General features: G+C 44.0%; 1 protein-coding gene and 1 long non-coding RNA gene across 4 annotated transcripts in view; one reads left to right on the plus strand and one right to left on the minus strand.

Moving 5' to 3' along the window:
- Window positions 1–523: 523 nt before the first annotated feature.
- LOC116594424 lies at window positions 524–3,869 on the minus strand. The gene is made up of 2 exons (XR_004287215.1): window positions 3,059–3,869; window positions 524–700 (listed from the first exon to the last, which is right to left on the minus strand). It is a non-coding gene; the product is annotated as an uncharacterized LOC116594424 (long non-coding RNA).
- A 2,414-nt stretch (window positions 3,870–6,283) lies between these two features.
- Window positions 6,284–25,038, plus strand: part of PRKCQ (protein kinase C theta) — a 182,078-nt gene continuing 163,323 nt past the window's right edge. For 2 of the 3 annotated variants that reach the window (XM_032349802.1, XM_032349799.1), the window contains exon 1: window positions 6,284–6,438. The gene's annotated coding sequence lies outside the window, so the exon portion shown is untranslated. Of the gene's footprint in view, window positions 6,439–6,852; window positions 7,072–25,038 lie in introns of all 3 variants that reach the window. The other variant, XM_032349801.1, reaches the window with a different exon arrangement.

Consider the following 25,038-nt stretch of genomic DNA (forward strand, 5'->3'; position numbering starts at 1 on the left):
TATAAATGCTCTACAAATGGTAGTGGCGCATTCAAAGTGCAGCATTCTCTTCTTAAGGTTTTCTGGGGATCAAAGTACTTTAAAGAGCTCGTCTACTCAATTCTCCCTAAGAAGTCTGCAGGATGTGATAAGACTACCTCCCCTTTTACTAATTTTTTTTTAATTTTTTATTTTTTATAAACATGTATTTTTATCCCTTTTACTAATTTTAAAACAAACACTTGGAGGACAGAATTTTTGAAATAATGTATGACATCTGTCATCTATTTAGAAAAATAAGCATATCTTCTAATCTGAGATACTACATGTCTTTGATTTTTTTCAAGAAAAATTATTATTGGAATATAGTGGACATACAATGAATGCCACCTCAGCTTGGGGTGCACAGCATATCGATTCTATACACTTAGCTTTGGTTCTGAGCTTATCTCCATCAAGTTCAAATAGGAGGTGTGAAAAAATTAGTGTTTCATCATTTTAAATGTTGCATAAATGTACAAATAAAGAGAAGCTACTGATATGATTACTTAGAGATCACAGGTTTTTCTTTAATCATCAGAGTACCTTTATTCAACTACTGGACAATCTGAGTGTGTATGTGAGTTCGTGTGTTTCATGTGTAAAACAGAGACAAAACCTCCACTCTCCAAAGATCTGTTAAATCCCAAATGCAGCGCTTTACTTCTTTTATTTGCTGACTCTGTCGAGTAACAAGCAGAAAAAAAGAAAAGAAAAAAATGTCAGCTTTGGATCTACTTACAACTTATGAGTCAGTATAAGTGTAAAAAAAAATAACCAGTCTTGAGGGTTGCCATTTGGGGTTAAAATCAAACATTCCAGGGGTGAGATGGCTGGGCTGAAGCGTTACGGTGCAACATGGCGCCTGGAACTGACTCACACAACAGCTAAATACGGTCAATTTAATCTCATTAGGCCACTGTTCTGACCAGTGAGAAAAAGAAAATTACTTAAATTTCTGTTTCACATAATTTATACTTGAAAGTGAAGAGTCGAGACTCTGGCGTAGGGAGGACAGTTATGCACAAAGAAGAAAGTAATGATTTTCAGTGTTTCCTGTGCTATCAGTGTATGACTTCCTTGACAGTATTTGAATTTTTTATTCTAGTGAATATATTTAAATAGCAATGAGTAGTAGGAGCAAATTATATTACATTCCCCATCACTGACAACCAGAACTTTCTTTTAATTGGCATTTATTTTCAGAATTTTAAAGCTGGAATAAACCTGACTATCTCATTTAGTACAACATAAATTGTGTGTATGTGTGTGTATGTGTTAATATCAAAATACAACCATCAGTGGTGTGTATTTGAGGGTGTGGATGAAGAAGAGAATAGTGAGGGGCAGGTGTGGTATTTGCTTTAAAAAAAAAAAAAACGAGGATTGAGAGAATAAAGTGGTTTAATCTAAAGTAATGTGCCTTCACTGATAGATTTTTAAAATCCTAGGCAACTGCATGATGACAAATTGTAGAATTGTAATAACCAAATTCATAAATATGACAGGGTTCATCTTGATTTCTTCCTCTGGGATTCACAGATTAGTTCTCAGATTTATTGGTCCTCTCTGGGGAGAATTTCTCATCAAATGTTCAGGCTTTTGGACTTTCAGGTTGCTTTGCTTTTCAGTGGTAGAGAATCACTAAAAAGGGGGTTTCTGTAGAGAATTCTATCTAATCAATAACTCTTTAGTTTCAGACAAAATTTTATATGCATTTGGGCTGTCCTTATTATGCTGATATCCTTGGACTCACCAAATCCAGAATTCTACCTGTGGATCCTTAGAAATACTGGACCTTTCCTTTCTCCCTGATTCTACCCTTGGACCTCACAAACACACCAGAAGTTTATTGTGTTAACTTGTATCTCTGCTATAACAACATTGAAAATGTTACTGTTTGCTATATGATTCAGATACTTATGTTGCAATTAGAGTCTCTTTGTTATCAGTGATGACTTGAAAAAAAAAATTCAGTGCTATAGTATTTCAGAAGGCACAACTAAAACAAGACAGTAATATAGTGTTTTTATAACTCCCCTACCTTAAAACAAACAAAAAAAAAAAAAAACAAAAACGGGGTGGGGGGTGGTGAAGAAGAAATGCTATCATGCTCAATTTCATTCTTCTGTAATGTAAGAATAATTGATGTTCAAGAAAAAAATGACCTCTAAATGTTCTACAACATTAAAGATTGAATTCTTGCTTTATTTTCTATGGCTGCCTTATTAAGTGGGCATTTTGATACATTATAATTTATAAATTGGCCATGTATCCATATGTTAATTCCTTTTAGAATACCATCTTAACTAAGACATCTGTAACCATACACATTTCCTTTACTGTTTCAAGAATCAGACTATAGTTTCAGCTCTTGTTTCTGTGTATATAATGATAAAAGTCATACATTTGGGGCTCAACAGACCAGGAGTCAAGGCATACTCCATTACTTACTGGCTCAGTGAGCCTGGCAAGTCACCTGTTTGATCCCTAAGGCTCAGCTCTTACATCTGTAAAATGAAGAGGATATTCCCCATCTTGGGGGAGTCACTGTAACAATCAAATGAAATAAATAGTGTTGCACACCTTGCCCCAGCACATGTTATAAATGCACAAGAAATATTAGTTACTATGAGGCCATTCATCATCCTTTTTGTAAATGAAGATATTATACCTACCTCCCACACCTTGTCTAAGATTTTAAAACTAGCTTAACTTAACTAAGCATACATAACAATGATGGGACTTTCAAAAACATCACATTATGAACCTTGTTCCTCTTTTAACTCAAGACAAAAATCAGTATCCATCATTCCCCCTCCTGATTTGCAAGAATTGGTATCAATCTTCTTACCAATAGAAATCAAGGTTTATTTAGTCCCTAAGGGAGACCGAGTTTGGTTGCAAGAAGAGCTCTCTTCTTGCAATAACAATTTCTAACTTCTAATTATCCTTTTTCCCATTTGAATGCATAAAGTTAGACTGAATAGGGAAAAAAAAAATCTCCCTTTCCCTTGTCCCAGCTGTGAATTTAAAATACCTGTTTTTCATCTGCACGTCTGTCACTTTCACCTATAGCTCCTAGAATAATTTTGACATTTTCTGAATAAATTTACACTGGACTCCACATGTTTCTCTGGTCTTTGGTAATGGCAGATCATTGTCTTCTAGTTCCATGCCGTTCTTCTGGGGATTCAGGCTGACCGCTTTAAAAACAATCTTTGCCAGGCCTTTTGGAAAGTGACAGGGGGAGAGCCAACTCCTCATGAAATTGTCCAAACTGGTGACTTACTGCACAGACAGGAGTGTCCTTGTTAAATAATCCTTTGTTCAAACTGTCTGTCTGTCATGTCCCACTTCTCCCCAAATACCATCTTCCTCCGATTTGAGGCTCTTAACAAGAACATCGTCTCTTTAATTTCTATCCTAAATCCTTTATGGAAGGTGAACCTCACAGATGCAGAACGTGGTCTCTTCTGGAGACAGAAGATAATCGCCAGCTAGGTCCAAAATAAAAGCAAGGTGATGATGTCTCAGGCTCCCTCTTGCAAAATCCCGGTTGAAGGAAGATGGATTGTCATCTCTCCAGAGATAAGATTCTTGAAGTCGTTTATTTCTTAGCTCTGGATCCAAAGCAGGAATCACGTCTGTTCCAGTTAAGGGGGACTGAAACGGCTGTACCACAGTATGAATTCAGCATCATTCCAGGAAACTTTAGGGCAGAAACTGAGGGGGAAAAGAAGTACACAACCGAAAGTTTGAGTGTTTAATGCAATGAGTGGAACCTCCCCACCCACATGTAGTCCCCTCCAGGAAATGCCATTTCCTCTTCCAGGAAACAAAGGTGTGGAGAGCTTCTGAGCAGCAGACGTGGTTATAAAACAATGAGACAAAGTCTGATAGAAAACAGAAATACCTTGTAGCCTGGGGAAGGAGGAGGCTGCCCCCCCCCCTCCCAGGACACCAAGATCAAAAAGATCTACCAGTATCCCTAACACCTAGCATGGAACAACAGATCTGGATTTTTTTTCTTTCAGGTGGGATTCAAGACAAATAAACACCCACAACAGGCAAAAACCTCTTCCTAGACTTCTGATGAATATTGTTTTAAAAGATTCAGTCTTTAGATTAATGGGCTTCCAATTGCTATAGAATAGGAGAGCGGCACGGGTCCCCAGGGACCCGCGGTCCGAAGGAGAGCCAAGCAGAAAACAGAGGGAATGGCTGCAGAAGGGAGACAATACTCAACGGTGTTTGGGGGAATGCTTCACACGGGCCTGAGTTGGAATCCTGGTCCCAGTACTTTACTAACTGTGGGGTTTGAGGCAGGCTCTATTATTATTGTAAGTTTCATTATTCTTATCCCTAATACAGAGATGCTAGTGATGAATAGAACATCTACCCCAGAACTGTCACAAAGACTAAATAAACAGGGCATCAAATGTGTTCATCATATTGCTTGGTATAGAGGGCCTCAGGACATGATCATCATTATTTGGAACTTTTTATCTTTTTTTTTTTTAAGATTTTATTTATTTATTTGTCAGAGAGAGAGAGAGCGAGAGTGAGCACAGGCAGACAGAGTGGCAGGCAGAGTCAGAGGGAGAAACAGGCTCCCTGTGGAGCAAGGAGCCCGATGTGGGACTCGATCCCAGCATGCTGGGGTGATGACCTGAGCTGAAGGCAGCTGCTTAACCAACTGAGCTACCCAGGTGTACCTATTTGGAACTTTTTAAAAGTCACTGACTATAGACTACATTAACAGGACATATCAATTTCCTTTGAACTCCTATAGGTACGGAACCCTTTATGTGAATGGTCAGTGAAAATCCCAGCAGTGGGGAACGAGTGGGTTCACTATGTTTCGGGCACGGCAGCATTGGCAGGTGCCATCTCTTCTTGATGTGATAGGCTCTGTTTAAGGATGGCTGGAGAAGAACCAGGGGAAGGCATTTTGAACTTCTCAGTGGGACTAATTCTGCCAGCTCTGTCACTTTGTACCCAGTCATACCTACCTTTTGCCACCAAATTTCAATAGCAAGTATACAATGAGTGCCTACTATGTGCAGGGCTCTCATGATGCCATCGTGAGTGGCACCTCTGAGGTTCCATCCATTCTCACACCTCCTAGCTAGAATCTTCCAAAAGGTGGCAGCCTCTGTGCTGGGTGATTCTGCCTGAGGGCCAGTTCAATGCTGTTAGATGTTAACAAGTGTAGGAGAGGGGCTAGTTTTCAGGGATTATAGTTTTATCCTTAAAAGGTGTGTGTTAGTCTTGCTGAGTTCCTATCGATGAGGGGTAAGAGACCATATGTGGCTTCCCAGCAGAGGCCTGCCGCAGTGCAGCAGCGTGAATCGCCCAAGTCACCCAAAACTTCTGGGTCTGCATTTTTTCATCTGTAGATTAAAAGTCTAAGACTAGCTGTAGTCAGAGGACCTTTTCAACGGACACTCTATATACATCCAAGATCAGAAGCCTGCTAAGCCAAGGTTTTGCTCTTTGAAACCTTTTAAATCTTTCTCTCTCAAAAAAGAAATCATTTCGCAGACTCCTCTGGTCTTAGCACATGATAGCTGCAAATGCCTGAACCCAGCGCATTTTAATCATGTAGTATCCTAATGGAAAGAGAATGGCCCCGTAATAATACTAGTAACCAGACATGAAGTTTCTGAATGGAAAACTAAGTCTAAGGAGTATAGGAAAAACCACCCCGATTATCCTCATCCTGATTATCATTAGTCTTCCCAACAAGGTGTACAAGTCTTCAAATGACTTCAATGTGAGGACGTTACGCTGCAGTTTCAAGGGCTGTCAGATTTCAAGCAATGCAACTTTGGAAATTATACGATTATATGATTTTGCATACCTCAGTGTGCAAAATCGGGAAAAAAAAAAAAAAATCGTAGGTAGGGCACAACCTAGAAAAGATCCACCCAAACCTCCCGGCGTAGGTCACTTGAAAAGGAAACTTCAGAACAATGTTGACGAGCCCTTTCTAGAGTAAAAACAGACAAAAGCGACGAAGTTCTTTTTACCGAACGACCTTGATCCTTCCCCTTCGGAAGGATCGTTTTCGATTTTCAGTTTGGGGAGGCGCAGAACCCCCGCGCGCCCGGCCCGCGGCTGGTGCGCGGCGCCCCTTCCGGCGACCTTCCGCCTCCCCGGGGCGGGGGCGCGCGGAGGGTCGTCCCCGGGGCCGAGCGGCGGCGGCGCGGGCAGCGCGGGGGAGGAGCGCGGCCGCGGTGGGAGGGGACGCGGCGCGGGGCGCGGGGCGCGGGCTCCGGGGCGGGCGTCCGCGGAGCCCGCTCGGGCGCTCGGGCGGCGGGGTGACGAGCGCCCCCTGGCCGGCGCCGAGCCCCGCCAGAGCCCGCGCGGCCGCCGAGCAGCAGCGCGCAGGGACCCCGGCCGCCCCGCCTGCAGGTAGGTGCCTGGGCGCCGCGTCGCCGGCCGCGGGAGGGCAGGGGGGCGTCTGCGCGGGGCCGGGAGCGCGGCCCGGCAAGGGGGGGAGGCCTGTCCGGCATCCGCGCGGAGGCGTTCCGGGGCGGGGGGCGCGGGCTGACCGCCAAGCTGCAGGGGGACTGGAGCGCAGCGAACTTGGGGCCACTCGCGTCCTGTGGTTTCTTGCGTGCGGGGGGCGCGGGATGCTGCGGCCCCTGGCCGTGTGGACGCCCCGGGGCTGGGGCTGGGGGCGCCTTCTCTTCCCTCTGGGTCCCCCGCACCCCTCACCTGAGCTGACTGGGGTGGGAGGGAGGGAGGAAAGCAAGTGGCAGGTTTTCTGTCCTTGGCAAACCTCTGGAGGCGAGGAGGGTGATGCCGATGGTGACCGGTCCACAGGAGACAGTGCGCTTGTTTTCTCGGGGCTGGAGACAGCAGCGGACGGGGCCGCCGAGACTCACTTCTAAGCAAACTCAAGTTGCTTTTCGAGGGCCTGGAGTAGGCTGAGGCGGCTCCGTGATAGACAGAGGGGAGGAAAGAGTCTGTCGCTCAGCCCTGTAACCTCACGTGAACCCGTTCGTAAATCAGCCTTCAGGGCCACATGTTAAGGAACTCGAGGTAAATATCCTTATTTCATTTGATTTGTAAGAGCCGCAGTTATCAGTGTGAAAGGGACTGTTCACGCCAAAGGCTTGGGCACTCCCTATAGCCATGAATGAAGAGGAGCCCCAAGGCTGGCCCCGCTGGAAACGGATTCTTTCCGCCTTGACCTTTGGGGTTGTCCTGCCCCAAGGGGCGCTAAGAAAACGTTTTGCGCTCATGGCACAAGCTGACGAGGTCGGGGGGGGGGGGTGATGTTGGGGGAGAACAGAGAACTCACTGCTCTCCGTCCGTCCGTCCGTCCGTCCGTCCCTACCGAGGGTGCTGCCCCCCCCACCCCGCTCCCGGGAGGCGAAGGTCCTGCCAGCGCCGGGTGCGCGCCCCAGAACGAGTCTGACCGCCCCTAAACTACTTCTCCCCATGCTCCCTTGCGCCTCCATGGAAGCGGTGACCACCGCCACCCCTTCCCTGGCAGGGACGTTCGGGCACAGGAGCCCTGCTCCTCCGCTCCTGGGTCTGCCCCACCCCAACCTTGCCAGTCACCATCTTCATTTGTTTCCTAACTGGTCTTGGGTAACCGGTAAAATGGAAGGCTTACTGTGGGTGCTTAATCTCTTTAGAAAATGCTGTGTCTAGTGGGAAAGAGGGTGACGTTTACTAATTTGGTTGCAAATTACTTTTGAAGTTTATGCACAGCTGTTTGAAATCCCTCTGAGATCAGGGCCATTGTTTGAGGCAGGTGTCTGCCACAGATAGATCTTGTTAGTGCCTTTCTTCTGCTGACTGAATGTATGTGTATTTAAAGCCTGGGCATAGGACGACCTTCTCAAACCTTCAAAGCCTCAGCTGTGAAACTCCTCCCAGTCAGTGATTAAGACTAAATTGTTTGGTTTGGTTTGGGGTTGTTATTGTTTTTTCTGTCTCTTAAATGGTTATCTCTGATTTCGAGAGTCACCTGTTCAGCATTACCAGACTTTGTTTTCAACCTCCTGTGATTTTTCTTGTAAACTTTTAAAATGTCAAGTTCCAGGGAACACTCTTGTCACCACCCTCCACTCGTCATGTTCACTTCCGCCACCGTCTTGTGCTATGGTGGCTCAGAATGACAAGTAGTGCTTGGGCAAGCTTCTTTGTCGGATCTCCTACCGGGTCCACCTTCGGCGGACAGAAACTCTGTGATGGAGTCTGCTTTGAATGCATGTGGGTCAGTTATTGGACTGTAATTTCTCTTGTTTCTGCCATTTCTCTTTCAAATATGCAGGGATATTGTCCAATTCGTTACACCTTGGTCCCTCTTATCATCTCAAAGATCCCTTTCTCCATTAGCCCTCCGTTTTGCTTGTTCAGAGCAGGTACTGGAGGGCCCCTTGCATAGCGCTTTTGTCTTTGTCATTTTTATTTTATTTTATATTTTAAGATTTTATTTATTAATTTGATGGACAGAGATCACAAGTAGGCGGCGGGGGGTGGGGGTGGGGACCAGGCTCCCTGCTGAGCAGAGAGCCCAATGCAATGCTCTATCCCAGGACCCTGGGATCATGACCTGAGTGGAAGGCAGAGGCTTTAACCCACTGAGCCACCCAGGTGCCCCATCTTTTGTCATTTTTATAAAGGTCCCTCATTCCGTTGTAATGTATTCTCTGAAGAGATGGGTAAGACATGATTCTTCTGTATAATGAACTTGATGTTTTATCTGAAATTCTCTGTGGACTGGGTCCAGGATTTTTTGAGAGTGTGGGCTTATAGTGCAACTCTGTAACTGGCACCCAAGAGTAAAATCCGCAAATCCCCTCCTAATGCAGGATTTAATGATAGGACATTTGACTTCTTTAAAATAGGAAGGAGAATTAATACTTCCTGTTTTTAATGTATTTCATGTTTTAGACTTACTGATTATATTGTTTCCCCCTGAGAATATTGCGGCTAGAGTAATTGCCTGTGACTGTTAATAAGGCTGTATTTCATCTCAGCTGATTTTCTTTGTATAGGGTTCAACCTTTTCTTTTTTGGAAGTACTTTTCCTAAGTCATTTAAAACAAAGAAATTGTTAGATGATGAAAAATCCCAGAGAACACAGATGTATCATGTGATGCTATATTGATATAATTTTGTTGCCCCAAATCAAATCGGTAATTGAAAGTAAAGAAAGTAGTCTCTGGTGACATACATAGCATTTAACTTCTTTCTGTTTCTGTTCATTATATTAAAATTTCTAATGTTTCATTTTCAAGTAGCAGTGGATCTCATTTTGCCTTTTCATACATATCCTGCTTGTTAAGGAAGAAGTCATGAGAAACTCAGAAAAACATTGAGGCAGAAAGGTGAACCAAAAAGGTGTTTTCTTTTTTTTTTTTAATTTAATTTTTTCAGTGTTCCAAGATTTATTGTTTATGCACCACACCCCGGTCTGATGCAATCTGTGCCCTCCTTGATACCCTCCACCAGGCTCACCCAACCCTCCATCCCCCGCCCCTCAAAAACCTTCAGTTTGTTTCTCAGAGTCCACAGTATCTCGTGGTTCATCTCCCCCTCCGATTTCCTCCACTTGACTTTTCCTTTTCTTCTCCTAATGTCCTCCTAATGTTATTCCTTATGCTCAGAAATATGGGTAAAGAAGATATGGTCCATATATACAATGGAATATTATGCCTCCATCAGAAAGGGTGATTACCCGACTTTTGTATCAAAAGGTGTTTTCTTGCATAAGGGAAACATCTTCATTGTTTTAACACATCAAGTATTAATATACAAATTCACATTGCTGTGTCATCTAAAAATATCCTTAGGACAAAATGAGAATCAGAGACTTCAGAAATTAGGACTAGTTTACCCCAGCCTAGAATCATGGACTTCTGTTCTGGGATTAAATTAGCAGATTTGTAATGTACTCACTTTGGTGGGACATATTTCTACAGGTTGATGTTAATTTTTGAGGTAACTAGTCATATTGGTGATTAATGATAAGAAAGCCAACAAAAACAAAAAAGTCCATCTTTTTAATGCATTAGTCCTTATATTTTTATGCCAGTTATGAAACTCAAAATTTTGTATTTGACAAACATTACTATCTCATTTAATCTTTGCAGAGCTTTTTAAAAAAAATTTTAATTTTTTATAAACATATAATATATTTTTATGCCCAGGGGTACAGGTCTGTGAATCGCCAGGTTTACACACTTCACAGCATTCACCATAGCACCTACCCTCCGCAGTGTCCATAACCCCACCCCCTTCTACAAACCCCCCTCCCCCCAGCAACCCTCAGTTTGTTTTGTGAGATTAAGAGTCGCTTATGGTTTGTCTCCCTCCTGATCCCATCTTGTTTCATTTATTCTTCTCCTACCCCCTTACCCCCCCCCCCTCGTTGCATCTCCACTTCCTCATATCAGGGAGATCATATGATAGTTGTCTTTCTCCGATTGATTTATTTCACTAACCATGATACCCTCTAGTTTCATCCACATTGTTGCAAATGGCAAGATTTCATTTCTTTTGATGGCTGCATAGTATTCCATTGTGTATATATACCACATCTTCTTCATCCATTCATCTGTTGATGGACATCTAGGTTCTTTCCATAGTTTGGCTATTGTAGACATTGTTGCTATAAACATTCGGGTGCACGTGCCCCTTCGGATCACTACGTTTGTATCTTTAGGGTAAATACCCAGTAGTTCTTTGCAGAGCTTTTATAAATTAGATGTTGTCATCATTTCATTTTATGGGTGGAGAAACTAAGACTCAGGGACGTCACGTCACTCGCCTGTGTCACAGCGGGCATGTGCTGGTGTCAGGTTTGTCGGATTCTGATACCGAGCGGAACAACCTACCAGTACAAGTGTTTGTTTTTTGTTTTTTTTTTTTAAATTGCGGTAGAATTGTACTCATAACGTAAAATTCACCATCTTAATCATTTTGGAATGTACAGTTCATTGGCGTTAATTGCACTCGTACTGTGGGGCAAACATCACCACTGTGTGTCCGTGCAAAACTGAAACTCTGTTCCCATTCACGTTCCCTGCCCCCTCCTTCCAGCCCCTGGCAACCTTCCTCCAATTTTCTGTCTCTGTGAATTTGGCTACTCGAGGCCACCCACAGAGATGAGTCGTATCTTGCTTATTTCACTTGCCACCATGTCCTTCGGATCCATTGTTGTTGTAGCATATGTCAGAATTTCCTTCCTTTTAAAGGCTGAGTAATATTCCACTGTGTGTATATATCCTGTTTTGTTTATTCATTCATCTGTTCCGGGACACTCGGGTTGCTTCCACATTTTGGTTTACATGTAAAAATGCTTTGAACGTGAGTGTGTAATATCTCTTTAAGTCTCTGCTTTAACTTCTTTTGACTGGGATTAAATGGTAATTCTATGTTTCATTTTCTGAGGAAACATACTGTTTTCCACAGTGGCTGCGCCATTTCATATCCCCACTGACAGTGCATAAAGGTTTCAGGTTCTCCACATCTTCTCCAACACTTGATATTTTCTGATTTTTGTTTGTTTTGGTAGTGGTCATCCTAATGTGAGGTGGTAACTGATGAATTTTTTTACAAAATTGCTTGAGGGGTCTGTGAACTGATGCTACTCCTCAATTTATTGTTTTTTTTCCTTCCTCTCCTGTGCTTGTATACTTTTCTCTAGTCAGAATCATTGGAAGAACTACTATCCACGCATCCCCTGAAGGAATAGGGAACCCATAGGCAGGAGGGCTCCTGAAAGATAAAAGGTCCCTCCAAGTAGGGTTGCCCCTACTCATGATTCAGAAATAAATTGTTGTCAAGAATAAAGTAAGCATGGCATTTGTGCTAGTTACTCTAAATACGTAGAACAGAGCCTTTGCAGATTAAAAATTCAGTTATCTCTGGCATGTGGGGCACCTGGGTGGCTCAGTGGATTAAGCCTCTGCCTTCAGCTCAGGTCATGATTCCAGGGTCCTGGGATCGGGCCCCGCATCGGGCTCTCTGCTCAGCAGGGAGCCTGCTTCCTCCTCTCTCTCTGCCTGCCTCTCTGCCTACTTGTGGTCTCTGTCTGTCAAATAAATAAATAAAATCTTAAAAAAAAAATTATGTCCTGCATGCAAGCAAAACCAGACAAATTCTCAGGACAATGGAGAAAGCCAAAAGGTTGAGGGCTGTACTTTAATTCACCAGGCTTTTGTTATGAGCCTCAGAAGCACACACTGTTCTGTATAATCCATAGGGGAAATGCACACAAGTCAAGAGGAAATGACAATGAAGTGTGATGATTTCATCATGTATCTATATTGCTGTATGTCAGTTTATAATGTTATGGTGTGTAACTATATTACGTATCTGTTTATTTCTTGTCTGTTTCCTTTTCTAGAATGGGGCTAGTGTTTCATCCATTGCTGTATCTCTAGGTGCTGTAGCAGGGCCTGGCACATAGTAGGCCCTCAGTGCAGAGTGAGTGTGGACTTGCTATCCTGGGGATGCACTTGGGAGTACCTTGATTTGGGGTAGCTGAGAAGATATCTCAGGAGAAGGCCGAGATGGCTCAGGTAGATGGCCATAAGCCAGGTGAGGGTGTTCCAGAAGTTGAGAATGGCATTTGTAGAGAATGGTCTGACAGCATGTGAGCGTGACATCTTAGCCAAGGAAAGGAATACAATCTGGTCTGAGCACAGCAGGTGAGAACAAGAGAGCAGGGTAAGCCCAGGGACTCCCCTCAAAATGTGTTTGTGGCACCCATTACCACAGTATAAAGAGCAGACCCTTAACTGTCCCTGGCTCTCTTATCCTCTTGCTCATCTCCAGCCCTTTGAGCCATTCACCCTGAGTGAGGACTAAAAAAAGTGCCTAGTGAGTAGAAGCTCTCAGGACACTGGTGATTCCTGAGCAAACCAAGTGCTATGAGTTTATGGTCAGATAAGATGACTTGTCACAGCCCGGATGATCAAGAAGCCAAGAGTTTTATGACCATAAGCTGAAATGTCTTTCTTGCAGATTTGGGAGAAGTTCGTTTAGTCATGTGTTTTCCATTTTTGGAACAGTAAGTCTTCAACTTTTTCCATTCCGTGGTCCATGTATGGACTGATTTCAGGGATAGCAAAACAGGGCTCTTATGCCATGTTTTTTAAACTGCAAGACATGATCCATTATTGGATAATGAAATTAATTTATTGATTTATGATGAACATATGTTTGAAAATGAAATAGAGTGGCGCAGAAAACACTAGACCCCACTTTGTGTAGCGAGAGTAATTATTTCATGTTTTATGTTACGGGATTTGGGGCATATTCAATCTGTTTCGTACCTAAACATTGGAAAATTATAGACTTATGGCATTCCTGTTAAGTCATAGAATCACATAAACTCTGGGCTGGAGGGAAGAAGGAAAAATAGAAAAGAAAGTGACATGTGTTGAGTGTGAGCTGTGGCAAGTGCCTGGATCCATGGGATCCTTTACTCCCGAAGCCTGTGCATCAAGGCGGGTCATTGGTGATTTACAGAGGGAACACTGAATCTGGTAGAGGTTAAGACACTCCATCGGGGTCACACAACAAATTACTGGCAGCGAGCCCCGATCTCTTGGCTCCTAATTTAATATTCTTTCTATGCCTCTGCAGCATATGTGGGTTGTATTCTCCAAGTTTGTTCATCGTTGGCTGTTTGTGGGAGGTACTTTCTTGGAGCAGGTGTTGTAACCGTATTCCACATTGTTAGGAAGAGTGTAAACTTTGAGCTATATCCCATCAGCTTCTTAAAGGACTAGATCAGTTAGGATGGAATAGTGTTGATTCTACAGACCATGGATCATTCAACCTGAAGTTGACAAAAGTGAAAACAGCTACTCCTTCCCCCGCCCCGCCCCCCCGACAAAGTTTTCCCCCGGAGCTGGAAGATGAGGCACATGAGTGGTGCCATGTGAGAGAGTTTGCTTTCCTTTCTGAAGCTAGGACCCCTGGGGCTATGCCTGAATCCAACTGTCCACTTTCTCCAGTGTGTATACAGAGATTGATGAGTTTGAATGGACAAAATTGTGCAACTATGCAAATTCATGATGCTCTGATTCCATGATTTCCACCTTCAGCCAGGCTCTCGGGCTTTCCCCGGTCAACTCCGCTTGCTTTCTACAGCACTTTAGACCTTCCTCTGGTACCCCATCCCCTTACTCCCAGCATGTTGCCTTGCTTCCTGCTTCGCTGAGAAAAATGGAAGTTCTCCTGATGAGATCAACCTGCCTTTGTGATCCCAAGGCCATAATCTAACTTCACCTGGGTCTCCCCTCCTGTCCTCACCTCCTCCTGGCTAATGTTCCTCCTCCCTTGGTGCTCTGGGACCCATTTCTTCCTCGTTCTTGGGCATCTCATTCTCCTGATTCTCTCCTCTCTCATCTGTGCTTTCCTTTCCTCCCTCATCAGTGGCTCCTTTCTCACTGCATCAAACATGCTTAAACCCCTTTCTTCTTAGAAGGAAGAGACTGCCCTTCCTCTAGGTACTTTCTTCTCTCTTTCCTCCTCACAACCAAACTCCTTATAATTGTCCTCTCTGCCTGCTACTCTGTCCTGGCCACAGCCATCTGGCTTTGCCTCTCCTAACTCGTAGGCAACCGTGGCTCACACTCCCAGTGCTCACCCTTGCTGAAGTCTCTTCCTCGACTTCTCTGCAGCAGACCATGCACTGGGCTCTCCTGCATTCCTGGAGCAATGCTTCCCCTCCGTCCCCTTTCTCGTTGTTTTTCCTCCTCCTCTTCTCCTTGGAAATCCCCTCTCCGCTCTGCTGGTGAGCCTCAGCTCTCTCTCCCCAGGACGGCCTCATCTCTCACTCATCTTGGGAACCGTCTCCTCGCTGACCACTACCCCGAAGTTACCTGTCCAGAGTTCTGCTGATCTTCTTCTGCCACGAGTTGATGTCCACATTCAATATCGAATGCCCCACACTGAACACATCACCTTCCTCTTTCTCTTGCTGCAGATATTTCCCTGTCACTCTTTCTGTACCTGGCATCGGCATCCCTTCTCCTCACACAAGCAGAAATCTGGATGTTTTTCCTTGACTCCTCGCCTCCGTAGCTCACCCCAAATCACATTCTATCAATTCTACCCCCTACATCTCTATTCCATCCACCCTTCCCCACCACCATTTCCCTCGTCTGTTTACAGACCATTTCTCTTCTGTATTACTTCTGGAACTTTCTACCTGGCCTCTGTTACTATAGACAGGCTCTCCCTCTTGCAGCTGGAAGAGCCCTTCTAGGACCCAGGTCTGAACATGTCACTCCTGGCTTTAAACTCCAGTAGCTGCCCAATGTACTTGGAAGGAAACCCAGACTTTGTAACATGAACTGGAGGGTTCTAGTTGATCTACACTCCCCTGTCCTCTCAAGAAGCACACTCATCACATTCTCCCAAGTCCAAGCCTCTTTGTGTTCCTTTGGGGTCCCATGCATGGTCATTGCTTCATGACCTTTTTGCTCAACCTCTAAACCCTCCTTCCTTTGGCAAATTCCTATACATCTTCAGCTCCTGTCTTAGACACCTTCCCCTTCGAATGCGTCTCCTCATCCTGTAAATTTAGGTCTTGTTTCCTTCCACGTGTTCTTAAAAGACATGTGAGATCATTCATATAAAGTGCTTAGCACCATATGTAGCACTTAGAGAGCAAATAATGAATGTTGGTGACCACAGCACTTACACAGTAATGCCATTGTTTATTTTTAGATTTCCTGAACAGATTACAAGCTCAATGAGGGCAGATTCCACATTTCCACTTATTCTCTGTTGAATCCCTAGCATCTGACATATCTGATGTATAATAAGTGCTTAATAAATATTTGTGGGATAAATAAATGAGCCATAAATGTTAGAACCTGTCATGTGTAAGAGACTATATGCTAAGGGTATAGGAGAAAGGAATCCTAATCCAGAGAGTTTTAATATGTGCACAAGACCATCCTTATCATCTTGGCCAGTCCTGTGGGTCTATGGATTTGTCTGGATAAATTCTAAAAAGTAAGAGTTGGAGGTGATGGGAACATCCAAAGATGGTAAAAGACAGTTTGCTGCAAGATTAAAAAAAAACCCAAAAAACAAAAAAACCCAAACCTCCCATCTTCCCTCCTTACAGTGTGATTTTTTTTCTCCCTCCATCAATCTCCGTCCAGTTTCTCACTTTAATGCTACTATAATGGCAACAATAAAAGGGAAAAAAAGACTAAGTCAAGAATGATCAGGAAATAAAAGGCAATATTAAAATATTCTGAAATGTCCTACAAGCAAAAGGGTGAGGCAATAGGGAAACATTAAACGTAGATATACCGATAACTCAAACATTATTTTAATAAAAAGAAAATATTAAAGGATAAAAGAGGTAAAAAAATTTTTAATGAGATAATAAAAGATTTTAAGAAAACTTCAGGAAAAAAATTATAATCATCTTAAAAATTCATTAAAGCAGGTAATAGCAAGAAAGGTAAAAAGTAAAAGCCTAAATCCAAGAATTCAGATGATAAAAGTGTGCCAAAGATAAAATCATTGAAAGCAGTTAAAGAAAAATGTTTTAAAAATACAGAATAGGGGCGCCTGGGTGGCTCAGTCATTAAGTGGCTGCCTTCAGCTCCGGTCGTGATCCTGGGGTTCTGGGATCGAGCCCCGCATCAGACTCTCTGCTCAGCAGGACGCCTGCTTCTCCCTCTCCCACTCCCCGTGCTTGTGTTCCCTCTCTCACTGTCTCTCTCTGTCAAATAAAGAAATAAAATCTTACAAAAAAAGAATAAAAAGTTAGGGGGACTCATTTAATGGTAGAATAACCAAAAAATACTGAAACCAAGGGAAAAAAATACCATAATCTTTCAAAAGAAGATAAAAAATAAATCTCCACACTAATAAAACTTAATGGGCACAAGCAGAGGTTCCTACCAATCAGTAAGCCAAAGCTAAAACAATGTTAAAACTGGAGTTTAGGACTCTGGCTTATAACACAAAAAGCCCGTGTAACCTCTGTGGGATTTCAGAGGCGGATTTCAAAGTATGGTTTGTTACATGAATGGCATTGTGTTTCAGGGAAAATACACTGTGAGTTCCATTGTGACATTTCCCTCCTGTGGAGTACTGGCATAGAGTCAGCTAAGGGTAACCAAATCGTAAGCCCACCTTTGTCTGTGGACTAAGGGAGACGACACCACTCACTGGGTAAGACTTAGATTTCTCTGCATTCCAGTCCCATCATGGCTTCACCATCCAAAGTATCCTGCTTTCCTTGGGGAAATAAGAAAATAAGGTAGCCCCCAAACTCCAAGTGTATTCTTTCTTCTGCTCGTGAAGAAGTCTTCTCAATCGTAGTCTCTTGGGGCAACTACAAAAAGTGTCTTTTTGTGTTATGCCTTTGCTGTGTGGCGTGTAACGCGTTTACCCTCTCTCTTGTACGTTCTTGTGTCTCTGAGGACTTGCAGTTTCCATCCAGCTCATCACCATAGATCAGTAATGATATTTTAATTCTTGAGTAAGCCTACCTAAGGGCATGTGACAGGTCTTCTATTTCTCTTTCTTTAGCTCAGAGCGTAGAGCTCAGGCAGCATCTGGAGCTGAGGAAGGGAATATATTTTCTTTTCCTCCAGCTGTCAGTGGGAAGCATTCTATCAAGATCACATTTCTCAGGGCCCTAACCTCCACAGTTTTTGTCTGTATTTGCAAGGTGAGGTGTAGGGACCTAACTGAGAAGAGGTTCATAGAGCTAAGTACATTGTGGCGATTTGCTGTGCTGACTTCTGGTAGCCAGTCCCTAGCCGGGCATCTGCAGCTGCTTCTCTCTCCTCACTAGTTCTCTGGTGCCTTCTCTGCTCATCGTTGTCCAGGTCCCTTGCTAAACGGGGACAGATGGTCGTCCGTGCACAGGGTATTAAGGATCAGAATTAGAGTCTCCTTTTCAGTGGAAGAGACTGGAGAGGAGCTGTTGGGTCTTGTGGCATCGCCCTTTGCCCCCTGCCTTTGTCCTGCTTTTCCAGACACCCACCAGTCTTTCACGGCCATCCGACAGTGAAGGTGGAGAGGAAGATCATAGACATGGCTGTGGAAACGGAGTTCTGAATCCAGTTTTGTGGTAGGGATCAAAAGATACGTGAATTGAATGATGGGTCTCTAGGATGTCTCTTGGATTCCCCCGATCCTAATATTTTGTAGCTGTTCCTGGGTTCCTTGGATATCCACATATTCCAATCAGATGTCACCAGGCACCTGGGGTGGTACAGTACTGGCTAAGGGTCGGGTTCCCAGGCCCCGGCTAGCCCGTTTGTAAGCATTGGTGACTAGGCCATGTGGTGCGTGAATGTCACCAAGAGAGAACGTGTAACCTGTCACCCATATGCAGAACCTTAGTCACCTGAGCTCCAAAGTTGTCCAGCGACAGTTCTGACTTTGTAACAAGAAAACATCTTTCCTTCAGTCTTAGTGAAGATTAACATGGCAAATTTTCTCAAATGCCGAACAGCTGAGTTTCCTTGAAGTCCTGGTTCTCCAAAAGGAGCAACCTGACTTCCTCAGCAGATTTTGTTTCTGGAAGATAAAACAATGAGGAATAGCAGCCAGGTAGAATCTTCTATCCTCTAAGAATGGGAATTTTTCAAAATTTGTTCTCTGTTAGTTATTCAAAAACAAGAATAAATTGACACGGATTTTTCAAAGATTTTTAATTATTTATTTGACAGAGAGAGAAAGAGAGATCACAAGTAGGCAGAGAGGCAGGCAGAGAGAGAGGGGGAAGCAGGCTCCCTGCCTAGCAGAGAGCCCGATGCAGGGCTCCATCCCAGGACCCTGAGACCATGACCTGAGCCGAAGGCAGAGTCTTAACCCACTGAGCGACCAAGGGGCCCCAACACGGATTTTTTATACACATTAAGGCTATTTAGAAGGGATGATATTCATAGTAAACATAAATAGACTCTTTCAGAAGAGGAACTTAAGGGGCGCCTGGGTGGCTCAGTCAGTTAAGCATCTGCCTTCAGCTCAGGTCAAGATTCCAGGTCCCGGGATCAAGCCCCATGTTGGGCCCCCTGCTGAGTGGGCAATCTGCTTCCTCCCTTTTCTTCTGTGTTCCCTCTGCTTCTGCTCCCCAGCTTGCTCTCTGTGTCAAATGAGTAAAATATTAAAAAAAAAAAAAAAAAAAAGGAACATGAATCACTCTACCCCTTAGGTATAACTGAGCCAATCCTAGATTTTTGTAAAAATCCTTTTAATGTTGATGAAATAATTCAGTGAGAAAGAACTTGCATAATCCCAAATTCTGAAGCAGAGGCAGTGTAAGTATTTGCTAAAGGCACAGCCCAAGATTCTTGAACCTTCTTTCCTCTGTTCCAATAAAGAGAAGGAGGTTACTCCTGAGACCCTTCCGAGTTCCTCAGCACTGAGATTTGTTGATGTTTCAGGACCCTGGAGATCAGAGCAAACGTGCTTTAGGAGAGTAAAAGCCACATGAGCAGTAGGAAGAGGGTTTTTGTCTCCTGTTGAAATAAATGCGATGTATTTGGCACACAAAAAATTTCTGTATTCAGTATAAATTAGCATATGATTTTAGAAATTGATGAACTAAAAGGCATCTATTAGTTTCTCAGGGCAGAGCTGGCAACGAGAAATGTCTACGCAAGACATCATATTTGAATTTTATTATTTCAATTGAAAGGAGGGAAAAAGGACAAGCCCCTTCAGAGAACAGACTACAAGTATTCAGCACAGAGAGGATATGTGTTTATTTCAATATATAACATCGATTTTCTCCTGGAAAAATATCGCCGATATTTTCTTTTGGAGAGATAATCTAGTCCTTTGGGTCTAAATATCTAGACCGAGAGAGAGATCACACTATTTATTCAAGTACTGGACTATCTCAAGACACTGCACCATACAGCTCTTGAAAGCAAATTATGAAGAATCATCAAACATCCTGCAGGTCCAATGCGTGGAACATGTGTTTGTTTGGATATTTGTCTGAAAACTACCAACAGGAATATTTAGACGGCACTCCGGGGAATTGTAATCCACACACCACCTTTTTTTTTTTTTTTTTTTTAAAGATTTTATTTATTTGAGAGAGAAACAGTGAGAGAGAGCATGAGCGAGGAGAAGGTCAGAGAGCGAAGCAGACTCCCCATGGAGCTGGGAGCCTGATGCGGGACTCGATCCCGGGACCCCGGGATCATGACCTGAGCCGAAGGCAGTCGTCCAACCAACTGAGCCACCCAGGCGTCCCCACACACCACCTTTTCTTAGCTTTTTGCAAGGCAGGATCAGAGGACTACATTTTCTAAGACCCGCCTTTTAAAAAGCTTGAGCACTCATCAGTTGAGTGTGACATAGGCTTGAAATGAGACTTGGTAATACATCATCAATAGTGAAGGACAAGTTCACACATATTGATAGTGGACCAGAGCTCTTGCTCTAAAGTTGTCAAAGTCACAGTTTCTTATTTATCTGACATGTATTTATTTGGCTCAGAAGATTGCTTTGGATATCAGTCCCTGTAGGATGAACTTCCCCCAAAACTTAGTGACGTAAAACAATATAATTTCATTTGTTCATGATGCCGTGGATCAGGCATGTGGGCTGGCTCTGTTCCTCAGGGCGTTACCTGGGGTCTCTCATGAGATTGTGGTCAGACAGGAAATGCACTCACTCATGTTGGCTCCGAGCAGGTATGGCTAGAAGACAGGGACCACCCACGCCCTCCTTGCTCTGTGTAGCTACTTTGAGCTTCTTTTCGTGGTGATTAGAGCCTAAGAGTGAGTGTTCTGAGTGCACAAGGGCCAAAGCTGAGATGTCTTAGGGGGCAAACTGAGAATTCACAGAGTATCACTCTTGACCCATTTGCCTGGTCAGCAAGTCAAGGCCAGCCAAGGTCATGGGCAGGGGCAGTAGGCTGCACCCCTCTGGGGTGAGGCCAAGCAGCATTGCAGAAGAGCTGTGGAGGGGGCATTATGATCACAGCCATCTTGGGAGACGTGGTCTAGCCCAAGACATTAGGCTGTCAGGGAAACCATTTCATGAGGGTGACCTCATGCTGGTCTTCCAAGTTGTAGCCTCCATGTGGCTCTTCCCATGCACACCACACTGTACTTATAGGGGAGCTGACAGATACACCATCTGAAGGCAAATTTCCACTTGACAAGTCCATGGTTACTCCATAGCACCCTTAGAATGCAATTCAGACCCTTGGCATGGCTTTCCAGGCCCTTACCACCCTGTCCCTCACCTGCTCCTCTGACCTCCCCACTTGAAGGCTTACATGCCCTGTTCTTCAGCTGTCTTTGGGGTAGCAGTGCTCCATGTGGGACCGTGTGCTGCCATGCCCTGCTTCCCACCAGAATCCTGTCCCCCAACACTCGCATATCCCCCATGTGCCTGGGGTCCTGCCGTAATGGCACTGCCCCTGCCCCAACCCCCTCCCCAACCCCAACCCCACAGGCATCTGTCTCTTAGTCCACCATCCAGCCCTTCCCCTTGAGAATAGGTCCCTCCATGAGTGCTTGGTGCTATTTACTGATGTCACCATCCCAGTGCAGTGGCAGAGCTGCGGGTGCCTTCTGGATAGTCCGGAGAACCCCAAACAAGAGGAAGGTGGGTGTGATGAGGAAGGTGAGCTTGTGATAGAGCCTGAGTGGCGGGTCCAGTGCCACCAAAGTGCAGACAGAGAATGTGCTAGATGAGATACAAGCACAGTCAGTGGAAGAGAAAATTCCATTGGATGTGGGGGAGAGCCAGACGTGTCGTGGTTAAGCACAAAGCAGTGCACAGAGGGCCTTCCGTCAGACCAGCCCTGTGGCCTCTGCAGAGATGTGCAAGGGGTGCCCCTCCAGGGTGCCCTGGCCCTGAAAACGGGACACCCCGATATAAGCAATGTTTGACTCTTAGCAAGTGACCAACCATCCCAAGAGGCCAGAGTAGAAGTTGAGCAGAGAGAAGGGAAGAGCCTGCTTCTGCAAAAGTGTGTGGGACTGTCCCTTGGGCGGATGCCTTCATCCCTGAGCTCAGTTGACTGGGTCTCATGAACATGACACAGACGGTGATGTGCTCGGCTTTGACAAAGAGGACCTGGTGTGACTGGGGAGAGGTGAGGTGACCCCTAAGCCCGACCAAGGGAGACTTACCTTGAAAGAACCCATAGTCTTCTTTTGACTGAACAAATATAAAGGAAGTAATCATCATGTGGAGATATTTTTGCATACACCAGCAGCTGCTCTGCTCAACTTCCGTCCATTAGTTCACCTGGAGTAGGTCCTCTCATTGTCCTCATTTTACAAGTGAGGTCATGGGGAAATTAGGTGGTTCAAGGTCACAGAACTCCTAAGTGGCAGAGCTAGAATGCCATCACAGGCAGCTTGATGCTATGGTCTCTGTTCTTATTCTACTTGGCTGAACCTGAGTTCGGCAGTATACTCTAGCTACGGACTCATTTTTTAAAAAATGCTACCTGACATCGGCGTTAATTCTGAGAAGTGAGTTTTGAGAACTCCTCTTCTCTTTATATCTCAATTACTTTGGGGACACATTTAAAAATGGCAAATTCTATCATATGTGGACACACACATGTACATGTCTACACACAGCTATAACTTGGAAAGAGCTAGGAGAAGAATGTTTGTTTAATTAAAAGTGAGTGAGAAATGCAGCCATATTAACATTCCTTGGTAATCACTTTGAAGTCTGAACTTCAGTCTTATGGGATCATTCTGGAAATTGGAAGAATGATGTATTGTTATACTGTGAGATACACTTAAATTGTTTCTAGCATATACCTGATGTGCCTGTGTAATTTGCTTTTTAGTCAATAAGTTGTCACATCTGAATCACTAATAAGGTTCACATTAAGGTTTTGATCCTTTTAGGTCTAGTATTTATTATTATTATTTGACAAATTCCTGAAGCCCAAGATTCTGAAAAGTTCAGCGATACCTCTAAGAAAACATTACTTTTGTCAGTATTTTCCAGAGATTAATTTTTAAAATCCCAAGAAATCTGTACTTTAACATTTTTTTGTTGGGTTGCAAAATAAAATCAGAAACACAATAGGTGCTTCATATTTGAGCCAATGGACAATTTTCAGATGTTGAGCAATTCATTGAATTTAAATAATAGCCCTCAAAATATATAAATAGGAAACTTATAATAACAACCAAGGCACAGGACATCATGATTCATGATCTCAGAGACAGAAACGAAGTATCTACATTTTGTATGCCTTCTATTTTAACCTTATCCTTCTGTCCTTCATGGACCCCTGATGTGCCAGCTTGCAGCCAGGACTTTTGAAGGACTTATGGATTCAGCCACAGAGGAAGGGAAGAAGCTGTGAACAGAACAGAGGGTGTTTTTTTTTTTTTTTCCCCCCTTGAAGTGTACTTCCCAGCAAATCCAAGGGTGACCACCTTTGGAATGCCACTTCCTCCCTGATCTCAAAATACCTCCTGTGACACTGCCAGAAAGTTCTCACTTCACTTTATTCCAGTACCTGAAATTCTGCCAACAAGAAGTTAAAGGCACATAGGTCCCCTTAGAAATGCCAGTCCTGGCAAGGTTTCCCTCCGATGTTAGAGGGACTTGCTCGTTAACTTAGAGAGGATGGGAATCTTCATGAGAAGGAAGGGAGGGATTTATTCAGTCAACAGATAGGAATTGATCAAGCATATAGTTGATTATTGGTCGGTGACTGATCTAGGTGTTGGGAGCACAGGGGAAAAACAGGGGCCAGGATCCTGGCCTGCGTGAAGCTTACTTTCTTTTAGAAGAGAAAGACAGTATAAATGAGATGATTTAGATGATGACAGTGCTGGGAAAGAATAGTGAGGAAGGTAAAGATCAAAACAGGCAACTTTCTGGAATGTGGCCTGCTCTTCGAGTACCACATGCCTTGTCTTCATGGACAGTGACGGGGAGGAAAATGTGATAGGGACTCACTGCCACAAAATCATGGTTTTAAAAAAACGGTGCAGACAAGTCCCGGGATGACATAGGAAAGGTGTCCTCTGACCTTCCCCAGTCCCAGATAACGCATCATTCTCATCTTCTGCCTTCTTCCTGGGGCCGTGGCTTCTTCTCCATTGCTGTCTTCCTGTGTTGGTACATGCCTGGCATGCAGTAAGTGGTCCATAACTATTTCTCTCTCTCTCTCTCTCTCTGTCTCACTTAGGGTCTGTTAGGAATCGGACTTTAGGATTCCTGTTAGTAATGAGGAGCTAAAGAGATACACCTTTTATTTCTTTTTTTTTTAAATTTTTTTTTTTTTTAAGATTTTATTTATTTATCAGAGAGAGAGGTGGGGAGAGAGTAAGCACAGGCAGACAGAGTGGCAGGCAGAGGCAGAGGGAGAAGCAAAGCAGGCTCCCTGCTGAGCAAGGAGCCCGACATGGGACTCGATCCCAGGACGCTGGGATCATGACCTGAGCCGAAGGCAGCTGCTTAACCAACTGAGCCACCCAGGCGTCCCTATTTCTTTTTTTTTTAAGATTTTATTTATTTATCAGACAGAGATCACAAGTAGGCAGAGAGTCAGGCAGAGAGAGAGGGGGATGCAGGCTCCCTACTGAGCAGAGAGCCCAGTGCGGGGCTCGATCCCAGGACACTGGATCATGACCTGAGCCGAAGGCAGAGGCTTAACCCACTGAGCCAGCCAGGCACCCTGGAGCTATACCTTTTCTTATTAAAAAAAAAAAAAAAACCAAAAACCCAAAAACTTCACTTGCACTGCCTGTTGCTACAATTTCAGCAAGTAAGCACATGAGCAGAAGGAAACTCTAAGTTTGCCTAATTAATTCCTACTTGTAGCCCCAGCCCTAATGTTTTCACTTCCTGTCCTCTTTGTAACTTCCACATATGCCACATCTGAAGGGACAAGCCTTGCTGTGCTTGAGAATGATTTCGGTACTCTAAATGTTTCACTGGGAAGAGAATGGCCGTCCTCAGTTTTTAAATAGGGTCTCTTATTGCCCCTTTTTCTTAAATCCTAAGGGTAAAAACCATCTCTGAGACTCTCCCCTAATT

This window comes from Mustela erminea, chromosome 6 (assembly GCF_009829155.1).
Source record: "Mustela erminea isolate mMusErm1 chromosome 6, mMusErm1.Pri, whole genome shotgun sequence".
Classification (NCBI taxonomy): domain Eukaryota; kingdom Metazoa; phylum Chordata; class Mammalia; order Carnivora; family Mustelidae; genus Mustela; species Mustela erminea.